The 23,720-nt window shown below is 52.7% G+C and overlaps 1 long non-coding RNA gene across 2 annotated transcripts; it reads left to right on the top strand.

Moving 5' to 3' along the window:
- The first annotated feature begins 6,607 nt into the window (after window positions 1-6,607).
- LOC118155386 (uncharacterized) lies at window positions 6,608-23,173 on the top strand. 2 transcript variants are annotated; one of them, XR_004745857.3, is made up of 4 exons: window positions 6,608-6,643; window positions 7,922-8,380; window positions 21,747-21,963; window positions 22,893-23,173. It is a non-coding gene; the product is annotated as an uncharacterized LOC118155386 (long non-coding RNA). The 2 variants fall into 2 exon arrangements; XR_004745856.3 differs by having other exon boundaries at window positions 7,919-8,380.
- The last annotated feature ends 547 nt before the right edge of the window (window positions 23,174-23,720 follow it).

Here is a 23,720-nt window from a genome sequence, read left to right as displayed (position 1 = left end):
TATTCCACTTCCCACTCTGCTTCTAAGGCAGGGGATGGGGGGTGGTGGTGTAATTCATGTCTCAGGGAGATAGAATTCTACACAACTTCCTTTGCTGCACAGGGCCCAGTGGGAGATGAGGGGGACAGTGGGTATTCTGGAGGCTTTGCAGGTGTTCTGGAGCTGCAGCTTCACAGGGGACCTGGAGTGGGTGGCCTTTGGTAGAGCAGGAATATTCTGTGGGTCTCCAGAGGCTGATAAGAGAGGAGAAGGAGGTTGAGTTCTAAGGAAGCGGAGCCCTGAACGCAGGGAAGGCAGGCTGAGCACTAGGGTGGTGTAAAGACTTCTTGTGGCCCTAAACTTCATGAGAGTCAGCTATGTACACACGTGCCCTGGGTAAGCGGTGTTGGAGATAGATTTAGGGATGCAAGGAAAAGAGGCCTGTTCCGCCATTGGAACGTGATGCAGACAGCAATATAGCACTGCTGGCTGGCAAGATGACCCACAAAAGGAAACAATTAATTAATGAAAAGCATTGTCCTAGGCACTGGAAATTCATTAGAAATTGAAGCAGAAAGATCCCTGCTCTCAAGGGCTCGAGTTCTAGAGGCAGAGGCAGAAAACAGGCCAGGAAACAAATGAATAAGCACTTCAGGTATGCTGAGTGCTGTGAAGATAATGACTCAGAGAGAACCTGGTAGGCGGCCCCTTTAGATGGTGCGGGTCAGGGGGCCTCTCTCGGGAGCTGCCGTTTGATTTGAGCTGAGAGCTGAAGGATGAGGAGCGGCCAGCTCATGAGAAGCCTGGGAAGAGTGCTCCAGAAAGAGCAAACCCCAGCTGTCCTGGCCACGCATTCATTTTCTCCACTAGAAACGTATGCTCTCTACTCTGAGTGCCTTTCCATTGACTCCAGGCTCTCTTAGGGGCCTTTCCTTTTTTTTTGAGATGGAGTCTTGCTCTGTTGCCCAGGCTGGAGTGCAATGGTGAGATCTTGGCTCATTGCAACCTCCACCTCCCAGGTTCAAGTGATTCTCCTTCTGATACAGACTCTGTTTCCAGCCATTAAAAACACTCAGCTTCATTGGTAATAATAATAATAATAATAAAACCAGCATACCTATGCAATACCATTTTCCTCTTGTACATTTAGGGGATTAAAAAAAGTAACTGGTGAGGATCTAGTGAAACATCTCTCTTATACGCTGCAGGTGGAACTCTGAACTGGGAACCCCTTTGAAAGCAACTGGAAAATATTTATCAAAGGCCATAAAAATGTTCCTATTTCTGGAACCAGTAATCTTATTGGGAATCTGTCCTAGGGAAATAATATAAACTATGGAAAAATCTGTGCACAAAGATGTCCAGTTGAACGTTATTTATAAGAATGCAAAGTGACACTGCTTCATTGTGCAATAACAAGAGAAAGGTTGTGATGGGTTAACCCAATGGTATATGGGGTCACCATGAGAGCCGACACAGCAAAGCTGTGTCTTTGTAGTCACATGAATCTTGGCTCAAATTCTGACTCTTCCGGTTTCTTTTTTTCCCCTCTTCTTTTTCTTTTTCTTTCTTTCTTTTTTGTTTGTTTTTGAGATACAGTCTCACTCTGTTGCCCAGGCTGGAGTGCAGTGGCGTAATCCTGGCTCATTGGAACCTCCACCTCCCGGGTTCAAGCGATTCTTCTGCCTCAGCCTTCTGAGGGGCTGGGATTACAGGCTTGTGCCACCACACCTGGTGTATTTTTGTATTTTTAGTAGAGATGGGGTTTTGCCATGTTGGCCATGCTGGTCTCGAACTCCTGACCCCAGGTGATCCACCTGCCTCAGGCTCTCAAAGTGCTGGGATTACAGGTGTGAGCCACCATGCTTGACCTGACTCTTCCAGTTTCTGCTGTGTGATCTTGGTCATGTTCTTTAATCTCACGGGGCCACCAGGCCTTAGTTTCCTCACTGAGAGCACAAGTATATAATTCATCTTATTTTTCATGAGCAGAGAAACGTCATTTCCATGAAGAGCTAAGAAGCGCTCCATGCAGCAGGTGGTCAGTGCTCCAGTGACCCTCCTCCCCCACAGTGACAGCTCACCAAGCACTTTTACTTCCACAATCTCACGCAGTCTTGACAACCTCAGGACAATTATTTCCACTTGGCAGATAAAGAAACTGAGGGTCAGTGAGTGCAGAATAAAAGTCAGCCAGCAGTTAAAGGGATACTCAGGACTTGTCCCCAGGGCTTCTGACCTTTGCATGTGCTGTGGCAAACTCTTCTGCAACTCCTAGGCATCCTTCAAGGTCCAGTTCAAACATCACCTCTTCTAGGGAGCCTCTCCTGATACCTCCCTGTCTGTGCTCCATGGCACAGGGAGGCTTGTGATCTGGAGGCATGCATGGGGCTTTGGTAGAAAGTTTAGCTCCAGATTCAAGGCCCAGCTTCCCCCTCCCCACCTCCTGAGAAGATGGAGTGGTGATCACTCCGGTTACATCTCCCTCCTGATTTAAGAGGGTTTAACTTTCTTTGGTACTCAGAGAGGGTGGTGAGGTTTAAAATGAAGTCGATTCTTCGAAATGACAGCTGCCCTTCTCAGCATGGAGGACTCTGGAAATGGCCTTTGTGTGAACCTGTGCCATTTAATAGAGCATGGCCTCGGGCCTCAGTGTCCCTTTCTGTCCGGTGGAGTACTTCCTCGGAGGGTTGTCGGGGATCGCATGAGTTAATTTATCTAGCGCTTTCTTCACAGTGACTACTGGAAGCGTGGCACGAATGTGAGCTATTATTTTCATTAATCTTATTACTGAAGGGCGCACTTCGCGCGGGGTAATTGCCTGTTTACTGAGAGGCCTCCCCGGGCCGAGCACAGGGCCCTGGGCAGGGCCTGGCACTGAGCCCGGCTCCGCAGAGCTAGGCGAGGGGAGGAAGAAATGAAGACGCGTCCCCCGGGAGGTGATATTTGAGTGGGGAGAAGACGGAGAGGCTCCGGGAAGGGACCCGAGGCCGCGGCCAAGGCTCTAATGAAATGCGCGGCAACGGCTTCCGGGGCGCGCCCGGGGGAGCCCTTGGGACCCCCTAAGCTGCAGCTTAACCCCTGCGAGGGGCGGCGAGGGGCGGCAAGCGGCGGCCCGGGGTGGGGGCGGGGGCGGGGTGAGAGGCGTCCCGGAGTCCGGATCCGCTGGCTGGGGAGGGGCGGGTGTCTCCTGGAGGGCCCCAGGTTCCGGTTCTGCTCCCTGCCCCCCCCCCCGTGCCCCTCTCGCAGCCTGGCCCCGGATTATTTACCCCAATCCGACCTCACTCCTAGCCTGCAGCTACGACCCTGGGTCAGGAGTCAGCCAGCCCTCATTCTGGTCCGGATCCAGCCTCTCACCGGCCGAGCGACCTTGGGGAGGGCACTGAACCTTAGGCGCGCAGGGCCTCAGTTTCCCCCTCTGCAAACTGAGAATAATCATAGCGCACGCCTTAGGGTTGTTGTGAAATTAAGTCAGTTAGTTCAAGGGCGTAGAACAGGTTCACAGTAAGTGCTCAATAAATATTGGGGGTTGTTTCTTTGATTGGCATCTTAAGGACATATTTGAGAGTCCTTTGGGGAAGGTGCTGAGCCTGGTGCTGAAAGCACCGGTTTGAATCCTGTTCTGTCACTGTGTGTGTGACCTCCGGGAAGGTCATTTCCGCCCTTGGAGCCTCAGTGTCCTCATCTGTAAGATGGGAGAATGTCCATGTTTGACAGTTGTGCAGATGAGGAGTAAAACCTGGGTGCTCGTTTGAGGAGCCAAGCGCGATGCCACCCGCTCTGTGTGCTCTACTAAACTCATGCAAGCCTGGGCACGGCAACCCCTTGGCCATTCCTTTCACTTACAAACAGGGGCTTATGGGTTTGCTCATAACTGGCTTGAGGTCCCACAGCCAGAACATGGGGCAGCTGAGGTGGGAAGGGAAGTCTCTCTGGTGCTGTGTGGCTTCTCCCAGCAAAGGAAAGAATGTGTGTCTGTTTTGTCAGCCACTGAACTGGGCAGGGCTTCAGGGAGAGGCTGGTGAGCCCAAGGCCCCTGTGAGAGTGAGGCAGGGCAGGCGTGGCCGTGAGCTCGGCAGAGGGCAGCCTTGACCTGAGCTCTCTCATTTCTGCTTCTTGCCTGAGCGGCCTTGGACAGCTGCTCATTACTGAGCCTCAGCTTCCTCACCGGGTACCTCCTGCTTCCCTGGTTATCTTTGCTGAGGTCCACTCTAGAAACAAGGAGTTTATCAGAGAGACTCGGGAGCCAGGTGAGGGTCTTGCTGGCAGAACACCAGCACAGGTCAAGGTGTGAAGGTGTGAATTGGATGGAGGATTGGCGTTGGAGGCTCAGAATGGCAGGAGTAGGGATGGACTTGCAGAAGAGGCTGGAGAGGCAAACAGGGGCCCGTGTGAATGGCCTTGATGATGAGCGAAGGGCTTGGATTTTATTTTGTGGCAGCCTCTGAAGGCTGAGTGTTGAGTTAGGGCTTGGGGCATTAGGTAACTCCACCCTCAACATCAACAAGAGCACCGGTCTCCCACTGAGAGCCTGCACCTTGCCCAACACTTGATGAGTTTCATTTAATCATCCTCAGAACAACCCTCTGTCTCAAGTTGGCACTTGAATAATCACCATTTGAGTCACAGAGAGGTTAAGGAAGTGGTCTGGGGTCACACAGCTGCTAAGGGTGGAGTTGGGATTTGAAGCAGGATGGCCAGCTTCAGTGTCCGCACCCTTAATCATTTTCCCCTTTTGCTTCCCTATGTGGCCAGCCCTGAGCACTAGCCCTTCCAGGGCGGACTCTAAGAAGTCTCAAGGTCATGCATGGATCTGTCGGTCTGTGTCCAGCCGATTCCTGCTTTGTACCTGGGCTCTTGGGCCTAGGCTGACTGATGGCACAGCTTTAATGGAGTGGCCTTGGCTGCTGAGATGACGGGGAGGGGAGCAATTTCTCAGAAATCCAATAAGTCGAGTGACTCAGTGTGTGGGCAGCCCCCTTCCCACCCCCCACCTCAGCTCTGGTCTCAGCTGACTGAGGTCATGGGTCATGGTCACCCCCACCCCACCCTCTACCCCAGCCTGCCCCAGCCTGCCCCAGCCCCTCCTTCCTGGCTGGGGTCTTGGGAGTGTAGTCTGAAGACTGCCCCCAACCTTTCGCCTGAGTCCCCCATCAGGTGCAGCCTCCTTAGTCTCTGCTTTCTGTCCTGGCCCTGTGCCACCCTCCTGGACCCTCTGTCTGGGTCATCTTTCCCAAAGGCAAATTGGATCTTGTCTCTTTCCTGCTCTCTGCTGCCCCAGAGGGAGTCCCAAATCTCCCAGACAGTCCAGAAAGGTGGTTGCCATCATCTCCCACCCACCTTCCCAGCTCTGTGTCCTGAAACTCCCCCAGGCACAGTCAGTAAGCATCTCCTTGTGCCTCCAAGAGTCTCTGAGCTTCTGTAACTAACTGCTGTCCCCGCTGCTGGGAATGTGCTTCCTCTCATCGTCATGGTGAAATTCTACTTAGCGTTCAAGTGCCTCCTCCTCCTGAAAGCCTTCCCTGATTTCCCCTGGCGGGCCCAGTTACTCCTTCCCGTGTGCCCCCAATGCCTGGTTTGTGCTGGTATTAGCGGTGATTCCATTGCATGACAATTATTTGATTAGTTTTCCCCTCTCCCCATCAGACTTTGAAAACTCCTCTGTAATATCCTAATAGCTGCCATCACTTACTATGTATTAGATATGCTTACTATGTACTAGATACTGTGCTAAGACTTTACCTGCTTGATTTTCAGTTTTTCTCAACAGCCCTAGAGGCAGGCACCACGCTTGTCCCCATTTTACTGAGATGAATGGAAGCACAGCCAGGTGAAATGACTTGCCTGAGGTCATACAGCACTTAAGTGGCAAAGCAGTCTCTTCAGAGGTAGCCTCTTAACCAGCCCTCTCTGCTGCTTCATTCTTCCACACTCAGGCCCCCGGCACAGATCAGCCGTGCCCAGAGATTTGCTGAGTGAATGAATGAGCAGGAGACCTCCCACAGCCAGGTGTCTAGATTGGGAGGTTTAAGGGAAGGGAGCTAGCATAGAGTGAGCTCGTGAGTGTGACAGGAGTGCCCCCAGCAGCCCTGGGGCCCTCATACCGTTATAGATTGAGTGTCGCTAACAGGAGAATCTGAAATCTAAGATACTCCAAAATTGGAAACTTTTTCAGCACTGACATGATATTCAAAGGAAATACTCACTGGAGCATTTTGCATTTCTGATTTTCAGATTAGGGGTGCTCAACTGGTGTAACACAAATATCCCCAAATCCAAAAAGGTTCAAAATTCAAAACACTGCTGGTCCCAAGCATTTCAGATAAAGGATACACAACCTGTATCTCAGTTTACAGATGAGGAAACAGAGTCTTGGAGTCCTATTAAAGGACTCGCCCAAGCCCAGAGTAAATTGGTTCCAGGGGCAGAGTCTGCAAGATTCAGAGTCCAGGTTGGGACAAAGGTCTGGGGGGCCCTCTGCTTCTGGAGCAGAAAGAGAGGCTCCTTTTATTTCACCAAAGCTCCCCCTCCAGAGATTGGGGACATGGCCTTGACTGTTGTCAGGGGGCCAGGGAAGGGCATGGTCAGCACGTTTTCAAGTAAGAATGCAGCGGAAGCCTGGTGAGGAGAGGCCATTTGGAGTGTCTGCTGGAGGAGGGAGAAAGTGAGTTTAAGTCGTGGGTAAGAACCTGGGCTTTGGAAGTGGACAGTGCTCAGTTTGAGTCCTGCCTCTGTTATCTGTTAGCTATGTGACCTTGGGAAATGCCTTAACCTCTCAGAATCTTACTAACCTTGTCTGTAAAATGGGGATACTATGCCTCACATCAGGCTTTACTGAGGATCATAAACTGTAGCACCCAAAGTGTTAATACTTGGCACATAGCACTTTGTAGATATTACTGTTTATTAGTAGAGTCCGACTTAGGCTAGAATTTGGGTGAGGCTGAGTTGATAGAATTTTGAGGGAACACCTCTGCCCCAGGCTGCCGGTCTGTTTGGGACCTGTCTGCACTTGGCTGTGTCTCAGGATCACCCAGAGGACTCTGCTAGGGATTGGGACAGGACTGAGCTCAGAGCTGGGGCTTGGGTCATAGCAGAATGAAGAGTGCAACAGACTGGAGTTAGAATCCTGGGTTTCCCACATATTGGCTGGGCTGACCTTGGACAATGTACTTGCTCTCTCTTTTTATCTTTGTTTTTTTGAGACAGGGTTTCCCTCTGTCACCCAGGATGCAGTGCAGCCGCCTGACCGTAGCTCACTGCAGGCTTGACCTCCTGGGTGTAGGTGTTCTTCCACCTCAGGCTACAAAGTAGCTGGGACTACAAGCGCAGGCCACCATGCCCGACTGTTTTATTTTTTATATTTTTAGTTCGAGGCTATTCTTGAACTCCAGAGCTCAAGTGATCCTCTCGGCTCTGCCTCCCAAAGTGTTGGGATTACAGGCATGAACCCCCAAGCCTGGGGCCACCGCTATCTTTAAGCTTCAGTTTCCCTCTCTGTAAAATGGGGGTAATATCACCCATCCCAACAAGGAGTTTGGTTAGGATTAAGTAACATCATGGTGCCAGCCCTTAGACCTCAGCGAGTGTTTTATTTTTATTTTGTTTTTTGTTTTTTTGAGACCGAGTTTCGCTCTTGTTACCCAGACTGGAGGGCAATGGCGGGATCTCGGCTCACCGCAACCTCCGCCTCCTGGGTTCAAGCAATTCTCCTGCCTCAGCCTCCAGAGTAGCTGGGACTACAGGCACGCGCCACCATGCACAGCTAATTTTTGTATTTTTAGTAGTGACGGGGTTTCACCTTGTTGACTAGGATGGTCTCGATCTCTTGACCTCGTGATCCACCCGCCTCAGCCTCCCAAAGTTCTGGGATTATAGGCGTGAGCCACCGCGCCCGGCCGTGTTTTATTTATTTATTTTTAATGATTTTCCTCCCCAGCAGTTTTCCACGTCAAATTATTTGTTTCTGGAGAACGACCACGTAGCTGCTTGTAGCTGGCTTTCTTCCGTCCCTCCATCCACCCGCGGTTGGTGCCTGCAGGAGTCAGAGCTGACGCGGGCACTGTGGATCCAGAGGCGGCAGAGGAGAGGGGTCAGGAGAGGCCGCTCCGGGCTGACGTCCCTGGCTCAGTTCTGCAGGCCGGCTGGGGCGCTGCCTGTCCGAAGGCACAGAGGCCTGCCCGTGGAACTGTGCGGAGCGCTATGCAAATCGTCATGGGTTAGGGGTAAAGCAAAGCCCCAGTGTTTCCAGCATTCTTCCCGGCCCTGCCGCCTGCCTCTCCGGACGCGGACCTCCTGCAGACGAAGCGCGGGTGCCCTCTGCTGGCCTTCCTGCCGACTGCACCTTCTACTTTGGGGACTCCCAGCCCCCGCGTCTGTGGGAGGCAAATGTCCAAAAAAGGTGGAGTATCTAAACTGGAAAGACCCTCAGAAATCATCCAACCCCGACTTCCCGATGGAGACGTGAGGCCCTGTGTGGAGCAGGGAGCTTGCTCTGGGCAGGAATTCAGGTCCCTGAATCCAGTGGAGGCTGGGCAGTCAGTGCCTGGGGTAGGGAGGTGCCCAGGGAGGGTTCTTGCCGCTGAGCTGCAGCCTGCTGGAGGTGGGATGGGGGATGGAGGGTGACTGCGGAGAGCAGAGGGGGTTTCAGATTCTCAGCCCCTTGCCCCATCTGGCTGGATCAGTCATGGGATTTCCTGTTTTGTCTTGGAGCCGCGACATTGCAACCTGATAGCCATGGAATAGGAGCTCAAGATATGTGTGTGTGTGTGTGTGTGTGTGAGTGTGTGTGAACGTGTGTGAGTGTGTGTGAGTGTGTGTGAACGTGTGTGTGTGAGTGTGTGTGAGAGTGTGTGAATGTGAGTGTGTGTAAGTGTGTGAACGTGTGTGTGAATGTGAGTGTGTGAATGCGTGTTTCTGTGTGTGAATGTGTGTATTTGTGTGTGTAAGACTGTGTGTGTGAACGTGTGTGTGTGAATGTGTGTGTATTTGTGTGTTGTGAGTGTAAGCGTGTGTGTGTGTGTGTGTGTGCCTTAAAGGGAGATGTTGGCATCAATCATAGGTGTTGTGGGCTGGTGACATCACCCCTCTACTGCCCTGATCTTCCTTTAAAGCCCTTCCTTTCTCCACTACTAAGTCCCCAGCCGCTGCCACTGTCACCTGGCCCTTGGTTCACCAGCAAAGGTGGTGGTGGATGAGGGGACATGAAAGCAGGAAAGACCCTTACTTTTAGAGCCCCCATAGAAGACAGCCATGGGTGCCAAAGCTAGGATGGGCTCAGAATGGGCGGGCTTCATCGGCCATCAGAAGTGGGGCCGGGGTAGGAGAGGCAAGATGAGGACAGCGCTCAAGCTTCTGGCCTAGATGATGGGTTGTGCCCGGGTGGGATGAGGAGCTTGGGGAGACCACAGCCACCTGATGCCTGGAAGCTCATTCCCTGTGAGAGCACCCTTTCCTGTCTCGTCCTCCGGCAGGGCTGCTGTGGGTGTGTGTGCACGTGTGTGTGCATAGGCACTGTGTGTGTGTGCTGTGTATGTCCATGTCCATGAGCTGGGAGCCTGGGTTTACTAGGGACGGGGGCCTAAGACTGGGAAGAGGCCTGCCTGGGCTGGGAAGTGACCCTTTGTCCCAGTACGGGTCACATCAAGGCCTGTAAGACTGCAGTCTGTTCCTGGTTGATGATGGGGTGGGGGCTGGCTTAGCCTGGCTTAGGGTGCAGGGAGTTCCAGGCCTCCACCCATCTTCCCCAGCATGGGGCCTTAGGCAAGTGTCTGCCTCTTTCTAAGCCTCAGTGCCCTCATCTGACAAACGGGACAATGCAGTGTAGATGCCTGGAGAGGGCGAATGAGGCATTGGGGAGGAGTGCTCAGGGCCGTGCCTGGCAGGCACACCGTGGGCTGAGGGTGAAGAGCGGAAGGTAATGTTATTTCTTAGCTGGGTGCTCTGTGCTTGGTAGTTGGGCCCCATCTCCCTCTCTGATTTTATTGCTCCCAGGCCTTCCTCCTCACTCTGCTCCGGCTGCACTGGCCTCCTTCCATGCCTGGAGAACACTGGGTTCATTCCCGTCGGGAGCCTTCACAGCTCTTCATGGCTCTTCCTGCTGCTGGGTTTGTCGTTACATGGCAGGTTCCTTCTCAGCCCTCAGGTGCCTGCCTAATGTCACCTCCCTGCAGCAGCCTCCCTGACTACTATAGTGAGGCACCTACTGTGCCTCCCTCACCCTCTCCCTCTCTCCCTTCCTCCCTTCTCTGTCTCTGTCTCTTTATTTCTCTTCCCTTCCTTCCTTCCTCCCTTTCTCTCTCTCTTCTCTCTCTTTCTTTCTTCTCTTTCTCTTTCTTGCCCTCCCTCCCTTTCTTTTCTTTCTCTCTTTTTCTTTCTTTCCTCTCTTTCTTGCCCCTCCCTCCCTCCCTCCCTCCCTCTCCTTCCTTCCTTCCTCTTTTTTAAAGACAGGATCTTGCTCTGTTGCCCAGGCTGAGTACAGTGGTGCAATCATAGCTCACTGTAACTTTGAACTCCTGGATTCAAGGGATCCTCCCACCTGAGTCTACCAAAGTGCTGAGATTACAGGCATGAGCCACCATGCCTGGTCCCTGTTGTCTGCGGCACTGTTGTCGGAGCAGGTGCTGCTGGAGGGTGCATAAATGTGCATGTATGTTCACCTATGTGCTCACATATGTGCCTGGACATTTGGGGAAGATTGAGGCACTTTCTAATACTGTCCTACACCTGCCGCCACCAGAGCCTGAGTGACTTGCTGACTGTGTGTTACCCCACCCCCTCTCTCAGGCTGTGAGCCTCTTCAGGCTGGGGACCTTGTCTCTTGTGTTCCCAGCCATGTCTCTGGTGCCTGTAACAGTGTCCCACACATAGGCCCTCAATATTTATGTGATTTATGTGTGGACTGTGGAGAGGCTTCTAGTGCATGGTAATTTGGAGCCAGACGACCCTGGCTTGAAACCCACAACCCTGGCTCCATCCCTCATTGGCTATGTGAGTCTTACTGGGCCTCAGATTCCTCATCTGTCAGATGAGGCTAAGGAGAGTGACATCACAGCGGGTTGTTAGGAACCACGTCGTGTATGCCAGGAGTGACGGAGAACAAGAACCATGCTGGCCTCATCAAGCCATGACCGGGCGCTGCTCTAAGACTTCTATTCCTTTCAACCTACTCCATCCTCATAACCGCCTTGTGAGGGAGGATTATGATTATCCTGTATTACAGATGAACACACTGAGACCCAGGGAAGGAAGTCCCATGCCCGGTGATGACCGTGACTCCCCAGCAGTGCTGTAGACGCAGTAGCTTTTGAGGGTCCAGCCAGTTTCCTCCTTGGCATTAATCAGTGCTCAGGAAGGACTGGAAATCAGGTGATCTGAGCCCTCGGGCATCTCTGTGCTGACTTGCTGCGACCCCAGGGGAGGCTGTACCCCTAAGGCCCCCTCTAGAGCGGCATTTGTGCACGTGCATCATGAAGGCATGGGGCCAGGTTGTGGTGGGTGGTGGGGGGTGTGCAAACTCCAGTGCCTGGGGTCAGGCAGGGAATGGGAGAGGGCAGTTGGAACCAGGAGGGCTGGATGGAGCTGGGCAGCGGCCACTCAGCTCTGGCTGATCATGGCCAGGCGGGAATGCACGCCCTATTGCCAAATCTTTGAACTTTTCAAGAGAAGCAGAGAATTTGGATTTTTAAATGTGAAATCTGATTTTTAAATGTTGGCAACAATTTAAAAAGAAAGAAAGAAAGAAAGGCACTGTGTAGGCCAAACAAAGCTCATTTGTGGGTTGCATTTGAGCTCGTGGCTGTCACTTTGCTATCCACGAGATACTCAGTATCTAGAGGCCCCTTCCTGTCCCTGGGCCTTTGATAAAAATGACTCACACCGTTAAGCACTTACTGTGCACAGGGGCGGGTGTGATGTCATTCAGCTCTCTCCCTACCGCCTTACCTGCCATGTAATATTTCCCTGCCAGGCAATGTTGTCATCTTCATTTGATAGGTGGGCAAACTGAGAACCAGAGAGGTTAAGTAATGTGTCTAGGATCACACAGCTAGTAAACGGCGTTGCTGGGGCAGCCTTGCTGAGCAGGGCTTTCCTGCTCCAAAGCTCACCCGTGTAACCATTTTCCCATACTGCCACAATGAACTTGACCTCCTACCCTCCAGGGCTCCCCCATGCTGGCCCCCTGGGGACTCCTGCACTCACTGGCTGACCGCAAGGTTCATCTAGCATAGTCTTAGTCCAGAAGGAGGGATGACCAAGGCAGGTGACCTGATTTTGCCAGGACTCTGGGTTCTCCTCTCTCCAGGTCCCCAGGCTGCCCAGGGGATCTGCTGGCCTGATGAGAAACCTGCTGAAGCAGCACCAAGGCCATGGCCCCCTCCAGCAGCCCAGCCACAGACTGGAGGAAATGTCTCCTCCTTCTGGAAATCCTGGTGGGGAGCCGGCCAGTCCCTGCATCAGCCATGCTGCTGTCCAGGTTGCATATTTCTCCAGCAAACTTTGCTTCAAACTAGGGCTGAAACTCCCCCAGGTGTCTCCAAGACCTCATGTGTCCAGGCTCAAGTGGGTGCGTGGCTCTGCGAAGGTCACTGTGTGTGAGGGTGAGTGTGCCCAGGCGTCTGTGTCTGGGTAGAGGAAGGCACATTGCCTGAATCTGCACGGTGGCCTTAGCCGTCCACTCGGGGGACAGGGAGCTGTCTAGGGACACTGATGTCAGAGCAGGTACTGCTGGAGAGTGCATGAATGTGCATGTATGTTCACCTGTGTGCTCCTATGTGTGCCTGGACCTGTGGGGAAAGATTTAGGTTTTTTGTTTGTGTTTGAAGTCTAATTATTATGCAGCAAAATGTGCAAATCTTCTTTTTTTTTTTTTGAGATGGAGTCTCGCTCTGTTGCCCAGGCTGGAGTGCAGTGGCACGATCTCAGCTCTCTGCAACATTCGCCTCCCTGGTTCAAGCAATTCTCCTGCCTCAGCCTCCCGAGTAGCTGGGATTACGGTGCCTACCACCACACCCAGCTAATTTTTGTATTTTTTAGTAGAGATGGGGTTTCACCATGGTGATCAGGCTGGTCTTGAACTCCTGATCTCAGGTCATCCACCTGCCTAGGCCTCCCAAAGTGCTGAGATTACAGGTGTGAGCCACCATGCCTGGCCACGCCCTGGTTTTTAAAGTGGCAGAGCCTAGGATCCAGAGAGGAGACTGCCCTGGTCTCGGCTGCATTGGCCTGCCCAGGTCTTGGCCTCCTTCAGTTCTAGCAGCAACTGGGTGGGATATGAAGGCACTTTGATCATGCCTTCCCATCCTCGGCCCCCTGGGCACTGTCAGCTCCCAAGCAGGAGGCAGTGTGGGGCCACGAAGAGATAGCTGGCTTTGCAGCCACGCAGGGGACTTGAGGTCGAGTCCCGGCTCTGCCACTTATTTGCGGAGTAATTCTGGGCAGATGGTTTTGCCTCTCTGGGCCTCAGTTTCTTTCTCTGTGAATCGGAAACAGTAATAGGACTAATTCCTAAGAGTAGCGTGAGGATTAATAGTAGTAACGGGGCTCATGATAGCTGCCGGACTTCGAGGGTTTATCACACGCCGGATGCTGTTACCACATTGAATCATCGAAGCAGCAATATAAGGCGTTGATTGCCACTCTCCCCATTTTATGGAAGAGAAAACCGAGGTTCAAAGGGCTTAAACGGTTTGCTCAGGGTCTTCTACTAGTAAATAGTAGTTCCTGGATTCCAGCCAGATCTATCTGACTCCCAAACCCAGAATGCTTAACCCAGGAGGGTTATTCAAGATATTTAACAATTGGGCTGGGCTGGGCCTGGAGCCATCGGAATAGATGCCTGCCATAAATAAACCAGCCGTATGCGCTCCCAGCCCATCTCATCCATGACACTCGACTGTGTTAAATAGGATTAATCCAGGAAATGAGATTACAGATGTCAAGCAGCTTGGAGAACCATGAAGCACTCCGCAAGCGCGGGTTTCTATTTCTTCTCACATTGTGGGACTGGAGAACTGGCCTGTGAATCAGGAAACCTGGGCTTATGTCCTGGCTCTGCCATGAACTTGCTGGAAAGCATTGGAAAAACGTTTCCAGAGTCAAATGTGAATAAGGCAAACCTGCTAAAGAGAGGGTGCTCCGTGAGTTCCCATCGCTCAGGCCCCTGCACGTGCTAATTACAAACAGCTATGAAAGCACAGCCGGGCCTTCAGCTGGGCCAGGGTGTTAGAGCATTGAATTAAGGGAGGGCACGTTAGGGTTCTAAGAAACACCTGAAAACAGAGTGTATGTATTTGATGTGTACAACTTGTCATATTTAAAGCGTGCAACCTGCTGAGTTTTGACAGATGTACACGCCTGCGAAGGTGCCCCGCACTCAGTACACCTCACCTCTCCATCTCTCTCCACTTCTCACTCCCTTTAGCTGCCCATCCCTTCCTCCATTTCTCCACTCCCTTTCCCAGCAGTGATTTGTTTTCTCACCCCCAGATCACTCTTCCTTTTCTAGGGGTTTCTGTAATTGAAAGCACAGAGTATTAGACTTTTTTTTTTTTGTTAAGACAGAGTTTTACTCTTGTTGCCCAGGCTGGAGTGCCGTGGGGTGATCTTGGCTCACTGCAACCTCCGCCTCCTGGGTTCAAGCGACTCTCCTGCCTCAGCCTCCTGAGTAGCTGGGATAACAGGCGCCTGGCTAATTTTGTATTTTTAGTAGAGACGGGGTTTCTCCATGTTGGTCAGGCTGGTCTCGAACTCCCAACCTCAGGTGATCCACCTGCCTTGGCTTCCCAAAGTGCTGGGATTACTGGCATGAGCTACCGTGCCTGGCTGAGTATGAGACTTTTGTCTAGCTTCCTTCATTCAGTGAACTCTTTCCTGAGATTTATCCCTGTTGCCGTGTGCCCCTTTTCATTGCATGGATATACCACAATTTGTTTTTCCATTCACCTGTGGATGCGCATTTGGGTTGTCTTCAGGTTTTGACTATTCTAAGCAAGTGGCTAGGGACGTTCATGTGTGCCTGCCTTTGTGGACATGTTTCTGTTTCTCTTGGGTAAATCCTCAGCAGTGAAAGGGCTGGGTGGGGCAGACCATTTTCCAGGGTGGCTGTGCCTTCCCACTGGGGTGTGTGAAAGTTGTTGCTGGTCCCCATCCTCACTGCAATTGGTGTGGCCGGTCATTTTCATTTCGACTGTTCTAGCGTGTGCATAGTGCCACGCGGAACAGCTCACACCGCAGTGTGGAAGCACAAATGGTTTCTGATGGTCTGTGATGTGTGGGGAGGAGCTGATGAACAGTGGGATGGAGAGCAGGAGGGGTGGGTGCTGGTTTAAATTATGAAGCACCAGAAGGCACCCACAGGGAGACAGATTGTGTCTAAGATGTCAGATAGAGCTTTCTATCTTTGGGGACTGCCCCATGATAGGATGAATTTTCTTATGGAGTAGTGAGCTTGCCATTGCTGGGACTGGTCAAGTCTTTGAGTAGCTGGTGAGACTTGTGGGGTTTGGATTAGATTTCTAAGGTGGTTCCTCTGGGCCCGCGTATTTTGGCTTCTGTGGTTCTAGGAATCATCAGGTGATAAAAGTCTCATTACCAGTGTCAGCATTCATGTCTGTATTAATCTGGCTCCACCCCCACCTCCTCCAGCTCCTGGTGTGTCCCTCTCCCCTCTCAGGTGTGTGGTGAATCCTGAACCCCCCTCCCACGGCTGCTGCTGCCTCCAGTGTCTCCAACAGGGCCCTGCCCCAGCCAGGTCCTGCCTCCCAGGGCCCCCATGTTCTCAGTCCTCTGCCACTTCGGGAGCTCACTGCTTGCTGGGGAGAATGGGGATGGGCTCCTCGAGGGTGGGTCCCCTGGCAGGGCAGCATGGACCATCTTCAAAGGAGCTCTCTCTGCCCACACTCAGCCTTCCCACCCAGTCACTGCTGGAGTGGGTCCTGGTACCAGGTGTCAAGATGTGTCCAGAACCAAGAGCCCCTCCATCCTGGGCCCCTGCCACTGACTCTCCCTTGCTACCCACTCTCTGCTTTCTCCTACAGGGCCTTTCCTCCTCAGCTCCTGGCAGTTCTGTCTGGTTTCCATTAGGCCCCTGCCCCAAGTCAGCCAGACATGTCATACATGTGCCTGAGCCCCAGCCATGCTGATGTGCAACTGCCCTTTGCCCTGTGGCCGCCCAATGACCAGGAAGATGGTTGCGCGTGGGGGCTGGGTGGTGAGTGTCACCCAGCCTGCATACTGCATGTGCGCAGATCTCAGATCTGGCCCGGAAAGGTCCTCCATGACCCAGCAGAAGGAATCAAAGGCAATTTCTTTTGAAAGGAAGGCTTTCTTTGAGACTATGTTTACCCTACTTGATTCTTTTATTTAAAAATAGGCTGGGCACGGTGGCTCATACTTGTAATCTCAGCACTTTGGGAGGCTGAGGTGTGCAGATCACTTGAGGTCAGGAGTTTAAGATCATCCTGGCCAACTGGGTGAAATCCAGTCTCTACTAAAAATACAAAAATTAGCTGGGTATGGTGGTGTGCACCTATAATCCCAGCTACTTGGGAGGCTGAGGCAGGAGAATCACTTGAACCCAGAAGGCAGAGGTTGCAGTGAGCCAAGATGGTGCCACTGCACTCCAGCCTGGGTGACAGAGTAAGACTCTGTCTCAAAAAAAAAAGGGTAGAGCATATCCACTTTTGAAACCGGTTTTGTGGAACAAGTATTTTCCATGTATGTTAGCCAGCCTCTAACGTGGCTCCCAGTGGTCCCTTCTCCTGGGATTTGTGCCTCTGTCATCCCCTCCAACACTGTTCCAGGGTGCATCTGTGTGACAGATAAAATATGGAAGCACTGATGAGGTGTCACTTCCGAGACTGGGCTATGAGAGATGCTGCGGCTTCTGTGTTGTTTTCTCTTAGGTCATTTGCTCTGCAGGGCTAGCTGTCCTGTCCTGAGCAGCCTTACTGACAGGCCTGTGGGGTGAGAAATGTAGGCTTCTCCCCAACAGCCAACAAGAAATGAAAGCCTGCTGCCCACAGCCCCGTGGGGAGCTTGAAGGCAGAGTCCCCAGCCCAGTTGAGCCTTTGGAAGACGGAAGCCCTGGCTGACGTGCTGACTGCAGCCTCCTGAGAAACCCTGGGTCACAGCCACCCAGAAAAACTTCTCAGCTCCTTTGTGACATAATAAGTGCTGTTTTAAACCACTGAGCATGGGACTAATTTGTTATTCAGCAATAGATAACTAATACATCCAGCAATTACGTACTAGGATTTGGGACGTCAGTCATTTCATCCTGCCTTACCCCACCCAAAATACCGGGAGCCTGCTGTGCTATGGAAAGCCCTCCTGGGCCAGCACAGCTGATAGGACTGGGGGGCGGTCACTCGATCAAAGCTGAGCTAATTCAGTTGTCCCTTCCAGAAATTCTTTGTCTTTTCTCCCTGCCCACCCTCTCTTCCTCCTTCCCTCCCTCTCTTCCTCTTCTCCTCTTTCTCTTCCTCATTCCTTCCCTCTTTTTCTCCTTCCCTCCTTCTCTTTCTCCCTCCTTCTTTTTCTTCCTTCCTCCTCTCATTTTCTTTCAACAGGAGGAGAAGTTGAAATGAAACAGCTGTGAGGTTGAGCTGGAGCAGTGGGTAGGCTCCAGGGATAGAGCAGTGGGACTGGGTTGCAGAGAGAGAGAGAACTCTGCAGCCAGAGAGAAGCAGGGGGATTTGTGGGGTTGCGGAGACACGTGCTGCTGAGGACCTGCTGGGCTTTGTGTATCTCCGTGCTGCTTCTGGCCGTGGAACTCTGGGACATTCCTCTGATGCTAAAAATCGTTCTTTTGACATGGGCTTTCATAAGCCTCAACTTTTTCCCATCAAATAATCTTAAGACAATAATTTTTGAAGGCCACATTTTTGAATAGACACAGAACGTCCCATAGAGTGGGCCTGCCTGAGTTTGCATAACCATTTCAGGTTATGCAAACAGCCTGGTTGGATACTTGGGTAAGTTTCAATTTCTCTCTGTTATAAACAATGCGCTGATGAACATCTTTGGCACTCAAAGCTTTTCTCACATCTCCAGTTACATATCTCTAAGAGGTCTTTCCAGAGGTGGGAGGAGCGTGTACCTTTTTAGGCAGTAAAAGTACTCTGCTAGATGACTTTCCAAAATCATGACTCCGACATGCCCTCCAGCAGCAGCCTGCGTTATTCCCGTCACTGGCCCTCGCTGGCATCAGGTTTCTCTCGCTGTATTCTCCTGCTGTTAGTCAGGCTGCTGTGAGCCTGGCCCTGTGCTACTTGCTTTGAGGGGGGGATACTCAGGGGCCGCCCAGTCTGGGCAGCAGCCACGCAGTGCCAGGTCTCTGGGGTCTGAACAAGTCAGCAAAGATGTATGTCATTTTAGTTAGAATGAAGTGGATTCTAAACACCACTTAAGAATACATTAATAATGGTGTTGGTGTGTTATTCATCTTGAAGAAGTGACAGATGTTTCCCTCAGCAAAATGCTGACGTGGGAAAGTGAGTTGGGAGTTAGGAGATTGATGAGTTTCTTCCAAGGGGCTCACTGCCTTCTCACCTGGACAACCTCTTCCCTGGTCCCCTGCCTGTGGCTCCAGCCTCTACACTGGTGACTAGTTCATCTTCCTGAGGGAGTCTGGGGAAGCAGGATGGGTGCTGGGTTTGGAGTTGGGTGGTGAAGATCTGGTCTGGGTTCTATCCCTGAGCTCCTGGGTGTGGGGATCAGCTTTTGTTATCCCTGTTCTTGGACCAGCACTCCAATTTTCCTTTAGGATCCCACCCTCTTCTCAGTCCCAGGGTGCCACATGGGGCTGACACTACCCCGCCGCCTCAACCCCACTCCAGGAGTAACACATTATCCCCAGGCATGGCCACTGAGAGTCCTGCAGACCCATGGCAAGTGTTTGTCGAAGGGGAAGCATGTGTCCGAAGGAAAGCCTGGATCCAACCACACCTGAAGCTCATTCTTCAACATCCTGGTCATGTGAGCCGAATCCCTCCTCCTTTCCAAAAAGGCAATCTGAATCAGGTGCTTGTCATTTGCAAACAAGAGTTCTGTCTGAGACACGGTGGGAACTTGAATAAGTCCTTTGTCTTCTGTGGGCCTCAGTAGCCCCGTCTGGAAAACGAAGGGTTGGATTATCTGAGGTTCTTCCCACTCGGAGGCTCACAGCCCCCATCCGGGCCACTTGACTCACACATTGAGGGGGTCGCAGGTGGACAGGCTGGCTGTTGTGGAGACTCAGTTGCTCTGCGGCCTTGCCAGGAGAAACCTCGGTGGGCATACTCTCCCCAGAACTCCACAATGCTGCCTTGGAATGGAAGCTGTGGCTTAGCAGGCACCCCTGGGGGTGGGGGAGGGTCTGGGGGCATATTGAGATTCCATCCTATGACCAGCAGTGAGGTGTGCTGCCCCTGCTGTATCTTTCAATGGCTCCCAAGTACCTTCAAGGTCAAGTCTTATCCCTTTAGATGGGAAGAGCAAGACTTCTTATAGGGCTTAGTGAATATTCAATGAGGCTGGGCACAGTGGCTCATGCCTGTATTCCCAGCACGTTGGGAGGTAGAAGTGGGCAGATCACGAGGTCAAGAGTTCGAGACCAACCTGGCCAATATGGTGAAACCTGGTCTATACTAAAGATACAAAAAATTAGTCAGATGTGGTGGCAGGTGCCTGTAATCCCAGTTACACAGGCAGGTGGAGGTTGCCATTGTACTCCTGGCTGGGTGACAGGGTGAGACTCTGTCTCAAACAAACAAACCAAACAAACAAGCAAATAAATATTCAATGAATGAATGAATGAAAGGAAGAGCAAACACATTCCCTTCTGACCAGGCTCCCTGCCTGACTCCACAGCCCTAAACGCCCCAGGCCTGGACCCTCGTCCTTCTGCTCTGCACAGCACCACTCCCTGCCTCCTCGGACATGCTGTGTCCTTTTGCGCCTCTGCCTTGTTATGCTGTTCCCTCTGCCTGGAGCATCCCTTCCCGCCACCTGCCTGGCAGGCTCACGTAGCCTTCAACACTCAGCTCAGCTCATTCATTCTCAGACTCAACCAGTGTTTCTGGAACCCCTCCTGTGTGCCAGGCATGACCTCTGTGCTGACATTGAACAGGAAAAGGTGTAGTCCTCCTCCTCAGGGAGCTGCCTGCTTGTGGGAGGCCACCAGCTGGGGAAGCATGAGATGAAGGAAAGTGATCTGGGGGAGGAGGTGGGGAGTCCTGTGGGGTGCTGTTTTGGGGTTCCCTGATCCAGTGATATTTTGATGTGAGGGAGTGAGCCTTGCAGGGGTAACACGAATGCACAGGCCCTGAGCTGGGAGCAGCTTGGAATGTTTGAGAACTGGTGAGGAGAGCCCTGTGGCTGGAGTGAGGGGCGAGGGGCAGGGGAGGAGATTCAAGAGGTCACAGCAGAAGGCTCGGGGGCAGCTGCACACTTGCTGGCTTTTTACCCTGAGTTGGGGGTTACTGGGAAGGACTGGACGGGAGCATTTTGAAGGGGACAAGGGTAGAAGTTGGCGGGTTGAGGCTGGTAGCAACAGGAGCTGTGGAAGGGGTGGGATCCTGGGCCTGCAGGCGTGGGGTGTCGGAGAAACAGGGTGGAGGATGAGCGAGGGGGCATCATTACCCAAAGAGCTGGGGGTGCCGTGAAAGCATGTCTGGGGCAGGGGCCGCCCACCGGGGCTGAGTTTGGGCTATGAGATGCTGTCACTCAGCTGCGTGGACTCCTGGAACTGAAGGAGGATATAGGAGTTTGTGCTCTGGGGAGAAGCTGGGGCCGGAGGGGTGGGTCAGGGAGACAGAGGTGGTGGGAGCCAGAGACTTCGTGGATCATCTAAAGAGGGAGTGAGGGTGAAGCACAGGACCAGGGCCTCCCAGGAGGTCAGGGAGGCCAGGAGGCACCAGCAGAGGATCTGGGAAGCAGGAGGAAAACCAGAGAGAAGCTGCTGAGGACAGAGAGGAGATGGAGCCACCCCATGTCAGGGGCTGCTGCCGTGGCCTACACCCCGGGGGACTTGACAGTTGGGTCCAGCCAGATGCAGGCCATGGGTAACCTTGGGAAGAGACATGAGGACGAAAGCCCAGTCGAAGCAGGCTCCAGAGGGAGAGGGAAGGGTGAAGATTGGAGAATGTGGCAGAGGGGTCAGGGGTCAGGAAGCATCTCTAGAGCAAAGCCCTAAAGGAAGGAGGAAGCCTGGGATGTGGACAGTTGGTGGAAAATTCCACTGGCAGGGTGAACGGCAGGGGCAAAGTCCCCAGCCATGAGCAGGGCTGCCTGCATTTGGAGAACCCACACAAGGCTGCTTGAAGGTGAGCAGCCTGAGGCCTGGTGGGCTGGGGGCAGGCTGGAGTTGAGTCAGCCTGAGGCTGATGGGCTGCTACAGAAGGCTTCCAGCGCTCTATTTATTTATTTTTAAAAAATGCCCTCTGGTTCCTGAAAGGGGCCCTCTGGAGTCTTTGATTCCGGTCCCTGCTGACTCCCTTCCTGCCACTCCCTTATCTCGGGTCCTCCACTGACTTCCCAGTAGCAGTGGCTGACTGTCCTTGTGGCCTCTGATCTCAGCCAGGCTGCAGGGCCCCCCCCTTGGCCACCCGGCCTGCGGAAGTTGGGGGCTGGTGGGCACCCCCTGGGGCCTCTCAGGCCGGTGTGTAGGTCCTTTGTCTCCATTTGATCAGGCCCTTGTGGAGCCGGAAGTAGCCTCTGATATTCACCAGACAAAGGGCTTCTTTGAGAGGGCAGGAAGTGGCTAGCTGGGATTTATCTGCCTGCAGATTCGTGGGACCATCTGAGGGCCACAGAACAGGAGCCCTGGTGCTCACAGACCTGCGTCTGTGATGTCACTGATCTTCCTTCCTCCACGTGCTCGCTCGGCTCTCCCTGCTCCCCCTAGTCCCTTCCTGCTCCCGCCCTCCAAGGAGCCTGTTACAGCAGCGCAGCTCTCATGAGGAGCCGCCACGGCAGGTGCAGCAGCCCCGAGAAGGGAGACAGGTGACGATCACCGAATTCTCATGCAAGGCGTGAGCTGGGGGCCCCGGCAGACACGCTCCAGAGCCCACTCTCCTAAGCTCCCTGCAGTGCGCCCATAGTATCTGACTTGGTGGGGGGAGGGGCACGGAAGCTTATGTCTTTTTCTCCCGGCAATTTTATAACTTTATCTGGTGTATTTGACGGTCAGCAATTGGTTCTCATCCACATTGACTGTCTGTAGATTTTTGAAAGTGGTAACAGGTACATAGGTAACCTGAGTAGAGAGCTTATTTGGTGAATCTTCATGCTCATTACGTTTTCGGGACCACAGCACACGGATTCGGTATGGGACACTCCTTATTCTTTTGGCCCGGACAGCCTTGTTGAGCCTGGTATCAGTGGGCACATCTGGAGTTCCCGTTTCCTTCATGGCAAATTTCCGGCTCTCTCTGAGTGCCCGAGGGGCAGGCTTCTGGAAGGCTGCTCCATGGATGCGAATGTCGATGGTGTTTTTTTTTTTTTCCTGAGACAGAGTTTCGCTCTTGTTACCCAGACTGGGGTGCAATGGCGCGATCTCGGCTCACCGCAACCTCCGCCTCCTGGGTTCAGGCAATTCTCCTGCCTCAGCCCCTGAGTAGCTGGGATTACAGGCACACGCCACCATGCCCAGCTAATTTTTTATATTTTTAGTAGAGACGGGGTTTCACCTTGTTGACCAGGATGGTCTCGATCTCTTGACCTCATGATCCATCCGCCTCGTCCTCCCAAAGTGCTGGGATTACAGGCGTGAGCCACCGCGCCCGGCCCGATGGTGTGTTCTTGAGGGAATGCGTTCTGCTTCCGGGTCCATAAAGGGGCGTAGTTTTAAGGGCAAGAATTTCCCAGCGCCATGCCCAACTCCCGTCTCTCCCCATCCGGGAGATTAAACGGTTTATGTTTGAATTTCGCAGGCGCGGGAAGAATAAAAAAGTCAATCACTCCGGCGGAACTTCTAAGGAACTCCTGTCATTGGCCACAGGTCCAGGAGAAGGTGGGCGTTCCCCCCAGGTTAAAGCCTTCTTCTTCCACACCCCTGTGGACTCCATGTTTGGATCCCCTTCCATCCTGGTGGAAGCTGTCTTTCTCTCGCCTAGATTTCCCCTCTGGAGTTCCCTTCCACACTCTGTGGAAGTTTTCGCCCTTCTCCTCCTTTTTGTCTCTTTCTTCTCCTAAATAAATAACTTTTCTGCAACACTTCTTGGGTCTGGTATTTACTGTACAAGCTCACTGCGCACCTGCCGTGGTCCCCTCTTTCATTCTTAACAGGGTGAGATACCAGGAACCTACAACATTCTCTCAGGGGAGCTGTGTCTCCCTGGTACCCCAAAATGCGGTTACATTCTCAGGTCACCACAGTGTTGATGGCAGAATGGCCCTTTTTCTTCTCGCCACTCTTCTTTGCAGGAGCCATTCTGCGGGGTCCAAATTCATCTTTTCTTTCTTTCTTTTTTTTGAGACAGGGTCTCGCTCTCTCACCCAGACTCCCTGAAGCTTCTGCCTCCCAGGGTCAAGTGATTCTCCTGCCTCAGTGCCAATACTGCACCGGCTAATTTTTGTATTTTTTGTAGAAACAGGGTTTCACCATGTTGGCCAGGCTGGTCTCAAACTCCTGACCTCAAATGGTCCACCCACCTTGGCCTCCCAAAGTGCTGAGATTACAGGCATGAACCACTGCACCTGGCCAAGCTCATGTCTTTTAACTGCCACATTTTGTGGAAGGCCTTGGGAGGGGCCAGGGA

The sequence above is a fragment of the Callithrix jacchus genome, chromosome 7, assembly GCF_049354715.1.
Source record: "Callithrix jacchus isolate 240 chromosome 7, calJac240_pri, whole genome shotgun sequence".
NCBI lineage: Eukaryota > Metazoa > Chordata > Mammalia > Primates > Cebidae > Callithrix > Callithrix jacchus.
Note: the sequence above shows the minus strand (reverse complement) of the source record. Positions and strands in the feature narration are given on the sequence as shown.